This window comes from Ranitomeya imitator, chromosome 2 (genome assembly GCF_032444005.1).
Source record: "Ranitomeya imitator isolate aRanImi1 chromosome 2, aRanImi1.pri, whole genome shotgun sequence".
In the NCBI taxonomy this organism is placed as follows: Eukaryota; Metazoa; Chordata; class Amphibia; order Anura; family Dendrobatidae; genus Ranitomeya; species Ranitomeya imitator.
In genome coordinates, this window is record NC_091283.1 from 161166833 (window position 1) to 161175137 (window position 8305).

At 41.1% G+C, this 8305-nt stretch overlaps 1 protein-coding gene across 1 annotated transcript in view; it reads right to left on the reverse strand.

Moving 5' to 3' along the window:
- LOC138662269 (uncharacterized) overlaps positions 1-8024 on the reverse strand; it is a 102815-nt gene extending 94791 nt beyond the window's left edge. Inside the window, exon 1 of the mRNA XM_069747676.1 lies at positions 7745-8024. The gene's annotated coding sequence lies outside the window, so the exon portion shown is untranslated. The remainder of the gene's footprint in view (positions 1-7744) is intronic.
- Positions 8025-8305: the final 281 nt, after the last annotated feature.

The window sequence follows — 8305 nt, forward strand, 5'->3', positions numbered from 1 at the left end:
GCAGGCCGCATTAATCTCATTAAAATGATTTTGCTTCCTAAATTCAATTCTTGTCTTCAACATAGTGCAGTAACTATACCAAAATTTTTCTTCACCAGTCTAAATTCTCATGTTACCTCATTCGTATGGGGGAAGGGTAGGCCCAAGCTTAAACTGGCCACTTTACAAAGACCTAAGCGGGAGGGAGGTGCGGCATTGCCAGATTTTTTGCTATACTATCTAGCGGGACAGGCTAAAGCACTATGTAAATGGATGCCTCATAACTATCTCCCCAATTCTGAAAGTCACTTAGTTAGCTCTGTCGGTGCTGGGTGCCCGCTGGGTCTTCTAGAATCGGGGAAAATAGGCGCTCCCTGTCTGTTACCCATGATTCGTTTGGCGCGGTCCACTTGGAAGAAAATTAAAAAAATTACTGGATTTGGGGACATTGTAGCAGAGATGCCTCTATGGGATAATGGTTATTTCCCGACACTGGTGAATCACCCATCTACAAAATTTTGGGTTTCTCGTGGGGTTCTTTTGATCGGAGACTTATATGATCAGGGTTTTTTTGTGTCCTTTGAACAACTACAAAATAAGTGTGATCTTCCAAGGTCTCAATTTTTTCGATATCTGCAGCTCAGATCTGCCGTTCAGTCATTTGTCAGGAATGAGGGGATGAACCGTAACATTTCATCTTTACCTTTGATAGGTATTCTTAAGTCGCAGGGACCTCAAGGTCTTATTTCGTCCCTATACACATATCTGCTATCAGCGGGGACGAACTCTGTTGTGGATTCGGTAAGGGGCAAATGGGGGGGGACTCATTCCTGACATGCAAAACGAGGAATGGGAGGATATTTTGGAATCCCCTCTCAGAGTATCCCCATCAGTCAATAATCAGATGACCCAATTATACATAATCCACCAGTCATACTTGACTCCGTTGAGACTTTGTCGGATGGGTCGATACCCGACGTCGGAATGTTTGCGTTGCCACTCTCCTGACGCGGATTTTATACATATGGTATGGCAGTGCCCCATAGTTTCTCATTACTGGAGGGAGGTGACGTCACTATTAACTTCAGTATTGTCAATTCCAATTCCTCCTGAACCCTTAATTTGCTTGTTTGGAGTGTGGGACGAGGGGGCCTGGGAACATTATACTGGGATTTTTTTACGTGAAACACTCTTTCTGGCAAGGAAGTTACTAGCTCTGCGGTGGATGGGAAACTCGCCCCCCTCCGTTAGGTCCTGGATTGAGCTGGTAAATGCAGTTATCCCCTATGAGCGTACTCTTTATCAAAATAGAGGTTGTCCGCGTAAATTTAGTAAAATCTGGGATGGATGGAATGCCTCACATCTTACTTTGTGACCTGACTGATTGAGAGAAATGTGGTATACATGGTTCTTTGAGCCGTAAATATTGCGTAATGGGAAAGGGAAAAAGTTAAAATAATAATGTATTCAACTTTTGTTAAGTGGCGGCTTAGTAGTTTTGGAGGCTTAGTTTGGTTATAGTTTAGGAATCCTATGTTCTGACTGTTTTATAACTTAACACATATGTTTTCTTTATGTAAAATGATTGGCATATGTATATTTTGTCTTTCTCAATCCCTGTAAATGCAACTATACAAATTAACGACAAGGACAAATATGTATGCTGTAATTTTATTCTGTGTCTAATAAATAAACGAATTAAAAAAAAAAATAATAATAATAATAATAAATAAAAAAACAATAAAGGTACAAATATTTAGTATCGCCGCGTCCGTAACAACCCGACCTATAAAACTGGCCCACTAGTTAACCCCTTCAGTGAAAACCGTTAAAAAAAAAAGGCAAAAAACAACGCTTTATGATACCGCCGAACAAAAAGTTGAATAACACGCGATCAAAAAGACGGATATAAATAACCATGGTACTGCTGAAAACGTCATCTTGTCCTGCAAAAAACGAGCCGCCATACAGCATCATCAGCGAAAAAATAAAAAAGTTACAGACCTCAGAATAAAGTGATGCAAAAATAATTATTTTTTCTATAAAATAGTTTTTATCGTATAAAAAGCGCCAAAACATAAAAAAATGATGTAAATGAGGTGTCGCTGTAATCGTACTGACCCGAAGAATAAAACTGCTTTATCCATTTTCCCAAACGCGGAACGGTATAAACGCCGACCCCCCCCCCCCCAAAAAAAAAAAAAAGAAATTCATGAATAGCTGGTTTTTGGTCATTCTGCCTCACAAACATCGGAATAAAAAGCGATCAAAAAATGTCACGTGCCCGAAAATGTTACCAATAAAAACATCAACTCGTCCCGCAAAAACAAGACCTCACATGACTCTGTGGACCAAAATATGGAAAAATTATAGGTCTCAAAATGTGGTAACGCAAAAAATATTTTTTGCAACAAAAAGCGTCTTTCAGTGTGTGACGGCTGCCAGTCATAAAAATCCGCTAAAAAACCCGCTATAAAAGTAAATCAAACCCCCCTTCATCACCCCCTTAGTTAGGGGAAAAAAAAAAAAATGTATTTATTTCCATTTTCCTATTAGGGCTAGGGCTGGGGCTAAAGTTGGGAGTTACGGATGGGGCTAAAGTTAGGGATAGGGCTGGGGCTAAAGTTAAGGTTTCGATTACATTTACGGTTGGGATTTGGGTTAGGGTCAGGGTTAGAGGTGTGGTTAGGGCTATGGTTGGGATTAGGGGTGTGTTTGGGATAGGGTTTCAGTTATAATTGGGGGTTTCCACTGTTTAGGCACATCAGGGCTCTCCAAACGCGACATGGCATCCGATCTCAATTCCAGCCAATTCTGCGTTGAAAAAGTAAAACAGTGCTCCTTCCCTTCCGAGCTCTCCCGTGTGCCCAAACAGGGGTTTACCCCAACATATGGGGTATCAGCGTACTCAGGACAAATTGGACAACAGCTTTTGGGGTCCAATTTCTCTTATTACCCTTGGGAAAATAAAAATTTGGGGGGCTAAAAAAACATTTGTGTGTGAAAAAAATAATTTTTATTTTCACGACTGTGTTATAAACTGTAGTGAAACACTTGGGGGTTCAAAGCTGTCAAAACACATCTAGATAAATTCCTTAGGGGGTCTAGTTTCCAAAATGGTGTCACTTGTGGGGGGTTTCTACTGTTTAGATGCATCAAGGGCTCTGTAAATGCATCGTGATGCCTGCAGACCAATCCATCTAAGTCTGCATTCCAAATGGCGCTCCTTCCCTTCCGAGCTCTGCCATGCGCCCAAACGGTAGTTCCCCCCCCCCCCCCCCCCACATATGGGGTATCAGCGTACTCGGGACAAATTGGAAAACAACTTTTGGGGTCCAATTTCTCGTTACCCTTGGGAAAATAAAAATTTGGGGGGGGGCTAAAAAAACATTTTTTGTGAAAAAAAATATTTATTTTCACGGTTCTGCATTATAAACTGTAGTGAAACACTTGGGGGTTCAAAGCTGTCAAAACACAGCTAGATAAGTTCCTTAGGGGGTCTACTTTCCAAAATGGTGTCACTTGTGGGGGGTTTCAATGTTTAGGCACATCAGGGGCTCTCCAAACGCAACATGGCGTCCCATCTCAATTCCAGTCAATTTTGCATTGAAAAGTCAAACGGCGCTCCTTCCCTTCCGAGCTCTGCTGTGCGCCCAAACAGTGGTTTACCCCCACATGTTGGGTATCGTCATACTCAGTACAAATGGCACAACTTTTGGGGTCTAATTTCTTCTCTTACCCTTGGGAAAATAAGACAAATTGGAGCTGAAGTTAATTTTTTGTAAAAAAAAAAAAAAAAAAGTTAAATGTTCATTTTTTTTTTTATTTTTTTTTAAACATTCCAAAAATTCCCGTAAAACACCTGAAGGGTTAATAAACTTCTTGAATGTGGTTTTGAGCACCTTGAGGGGTGCAGTTTTTAGAATGGTGTCACACTTGGTTATTTTCTATCATATAGACCCCTCAAAATGACTTCAAATGTGATGTGGTCCCTAAAAAAATATTGGTGTTGTAAAAATGAGAAATTGCTGGTCAACTTTTAACCCTTATAACTCCCTAACAAAAAAAATTGGGGGTTCCAAAATTGTGCTGATGTAAAGTAGACATGTGGGAAATATTAATTATTATTATCTCTGTGATTTAAGGGCATAAAAATTCAAAGTTGGAAAATTGCAAAATTTTCGCCAAATTTCCGTTTTTTTTCACAAATAAACGCAAGTTATATCGAAGAAATTTTACCACTATCATGAAGTATAATATGTCACGAGAAAACAATGTCAGAATCATCAGGATCCGTTGAAGCGTTCCAGTTATAACCTCATAAAGGGACAGTGGTCAGAATTGTAAAAATTGGCCCGGTCCATAACGTGCAAACCACCCTTGGGGCTTAAGGGGTTAAGGCTGTGTTCACATTCTGAGTTTCCACAGCATTTTCTATGCCAATAACTGCTTTTTACAGCACCAGCTGAGATGTCAGAAATCTCCTGCACTCGCTTGGGGTTTTTTTTTCTTCACAAATGCTGAACAGCAGATTTTTTTTCTACTTCGTTCAGTGTTTTTTCACCCACAGGCAGCAGCGAGAAAGTGGAAAATAACACGAGCGTTTTTGCAGCATTTTAGTGAATAAAGTCATCTTTAACCCTTGTCAGGCTGCATAATTTTACAACCTTAACAGGCTGCATAGGTACAATTGTACCTTCACATATACCTCCACTGTGGGAAGACTTTACTTGGTTTCAGAAACTAAAGTTCATTCAGCTACAAATGTTATGCTGATATCTATTGTTCAGTGTTGTTACTGGTCACTTATGTTGCTGTCAATTAAGTTAATTCAAACTGGGAGTGGCTTCTACTTGTCTTCCTGCCTCCCTCCTCTCATTAGCCATTTTGCTGTTCATCTCATTGCTGTGAGCACACATTTCTAGGCTTGTGAAGTCTTCAATTTCTTGGAAACGAAGGTAGGAAAGTCTCACAGCATCTAACAGCCAGTTATACCTTTATTCTCATTATGTGGGGACAGAACAGTCAAATTGTCTTTCAGCCTGGACTTGGCTTACATATATTTTGTATGAAACTTATCACTATAGGTATAATTTTTATACGAAAAATGGATAATAATTAGTATCTACATATTGTTTTACGATGTTTTATTTATATTCAGCACAAAATACGAAGCCAAAATTCATCTAGCAAGTCATCATGAGTGATAGTAATGCTGGATCTAGTTTCCGCCATAATCCAAGAAAACGTGTTTGCAGGTTAGTATAATTTTGTGAAAAGCCAATAATGTAGTATTTCGGAAAATTATTTATTTTACATTTTTTCATATTTACAGATTTACGTCTGACGAAATAATGCGAATGCTAGAAGAATCTGATTCTGAGCATGAGGATGAACCATATGTTCCATCTGATGATGAAAACTATGTACCACAAGTGGATGTTACTGAAGAAGATTCAGACATTGAACAAGAAATGGTCATAGAGCATGAAAATGAATACGAATCAGACGAAAGTGTTGAGGATGATTCTGTGCCTCAAAGTGCAGGCGACATTTGGACTGCTAAGGATGAAACTCAATGGTGCAGTAATCCACTGCCAAATGCACAAACAAAATCTCGTAATGTCCTACGACAAAGAGGTGGCCCTGCAGCAATCAGCAACCTATATACAGCAAAAGAGCTATTCAAGTCCATCATGACTCCCGAGATGTGTGACATCATATTACGGGAAACGAATCGAAAGGCCAAGAGAGTTTGTGATGCTTACAACAACGAACTGGTACAACGTTTTCCTGATTCTTCCAAACGGCCACCACAAAAAACATTCAAGCAATTTACTGAAACTGAACTTCATGCATTTTTGGGCATACTGATTGCTGCTGGTGTGCACAGAGCCAACAAAGAGAATCTGGAGGAAATGTGGAATGTTGCTGCTCTGCCTCTTATACGTGCAGCCATGTCTCGTGACCGCTTCAAGATGATACTCAGATTTATCAGGTTTGACAACGAAAATACACGTGCAGAACGTGTGCAAACAGATAAAGCTGCACCAATACGGGACATCTGGACAATGCTGAACAGTAATCTGGAGAGAGCCTACAAGCCATATCATTGTATCACCGTCGACGAGCAATTATTTCCATTTAGAGGTCATACTAAATTTACCCAGTATATACCTTCAAAACCAGCTAAATATGGCATAAAGATTTTCTGGGCTTGTGACTCATCAAATGCCTACCCTTTACAAGGTCAGCTCTACACTGGGAAACCAACTGATGGTCCTCGACAAGTAAACATTGGAGAACGAACAGTATTGGACCTAGTGAGCTCGTATAAAGGCTCTGGAAGAAATGTCACCACCGATAACTTCTTTACAACCATGGAACTAGCTAAGGTATTGAACTCCTGGAACATGACACTAGTTGGTACAGTGAGAAAAAACAAAAGGTTCCTACCTAACAACATGCAGCCTGCCAAAGAAAGGCCTGTATACTCGACAAATTTTGCCTACAATCATGATGCAACAGTCTGTTCATATGTACCAAAGAAGAACAAATCAGTCGTGCTTCTATCATCTATGCACATGACGGGAGAAGTTGAAGAGACACTAGCAGCCAAGCCAGAGATAATAAAATACTACAACATAACAAAAGGTGGCGTTGATGTTATGGATAAAATGTTGGGAGAGTACACTGTGAAACGACGAACATCACGTTGGACTTTGGCATTTTTCTACAATATGATTGATGTCAGTGGGTTAGCATCCTACATCATCTACAGAGAACACAATCCAAGCTTCAGGGCAAAGGATCAACGAAGAAAGTTCCTGAAAGATCTCGCAAATCAGCTGTGTATGATTGCAATTGAAGATCGTAGTACAAACAAAATGATAATGAGAAACCATTTTCTTCGAGGTGCATTAGAAATGGTGCTTGGACGATGCATTGTGGTAGCATCGCAGCCAGCAGCTGGCCCCAAAATACCTCATGGTAGTCGTGGACCCTCCCCTGTTGTTGGTAGTTGCTATGTCTGCAGAGACCTGAGGCGAAAACAACGCAAGACTAGAAAGTCTTGTGTGGTTTGTGTGAAACCCATTTGCGATGAACACTCTGTAGCAAAGCCAACATGCATTACTTGCAAAGAAAATCAATAAAAAAAAGTTTCTTACATTTTCTTTTATAATGTAAATGAACAGTTTTTTACTTGTTTATAATAGTTAAATAGCATTATCATTAAAAAAAAATTTATGCTTTTTCCCTTGCATTATCTTCATTCAAAATATATGAGGTACATTTGTACCTATGCAGCTTGTTATGGATGCAAAAAGATCTCGACCCCTTATCTCGGAAGCGGGTGGAGATATTTTATTGAAATTTGGCCAATATATTCTGGACCAAAAATGTAGAGATGTCACGAAATTTCAGCCCTCTACGTCTTTTCAAAAAAAAGTTATTGCAATTTTAAAACGGAATAGTTACAATTGTACCTATTCAGCCGGATAAGGGTTAATAAACATGTGCTGCAGACAAAGCGCCATAACCGCACAGAAAAAAAGCGACAAAAGTCACAGAACGCAGAGTCTCCACTGCAAAAGAGGCAGGTTTGGCTACAGAAAAACTATGAAAAAACGGTTTGTGAACATTGCCTGAGTGTTAGAAGAAAAAAAAAGCCACAGGCAAGCAACTCCTGTGCTGCTGCAGAACCTCTTGGATTAGTGACACACTAGGTAAGGGCTCCCAGTGACACATGTGCTCCTGCACTCACCTCCATTCCCCTGCAGTCTCCCATCACCAGCAGCTCCGACCTCTCTTCTCCACCTGCACCAAACAACTTAAGTTTCGCGGCAATTTTGGAGCCTTGCGGCTCTTTTTCCCGCGCTGATACATTGTACCGTCCCTGCTCCTCACACACAGCTGCTAGTAGCGGCGGTGGGCGCTTCTGGTTTTAGGGTGATATAACCGGGGGTGTCAGGCAAGTGGACGCTCACTGTGTGTGACCTGTGAGGACGGACGGTGAGAGTTTGAATCCCCCGCCATCATTTCATTGTAGGAAGGAAGTGGTGACAGGAGGAAGGAGAGGAGGGGGCGCTGCAGCAGCTGCGGGGACTGATGGGAGTGGTCTGTCCTGTCACTTCAGGACCCGTGTGATCAGTGGCATTATGGTGGGAGACCCCACAACCTGACCACATAGGGTGACTGGTGTATAAGGGGGCTCTCTGACCGGAAACACAGTGACTGGCACATGAGGGGGCTCTCTGACCGGACACACGGTGACTGGCATATGAGGGGGCTCTCTGACCGGACACACGGTGACTGGCATATGAGG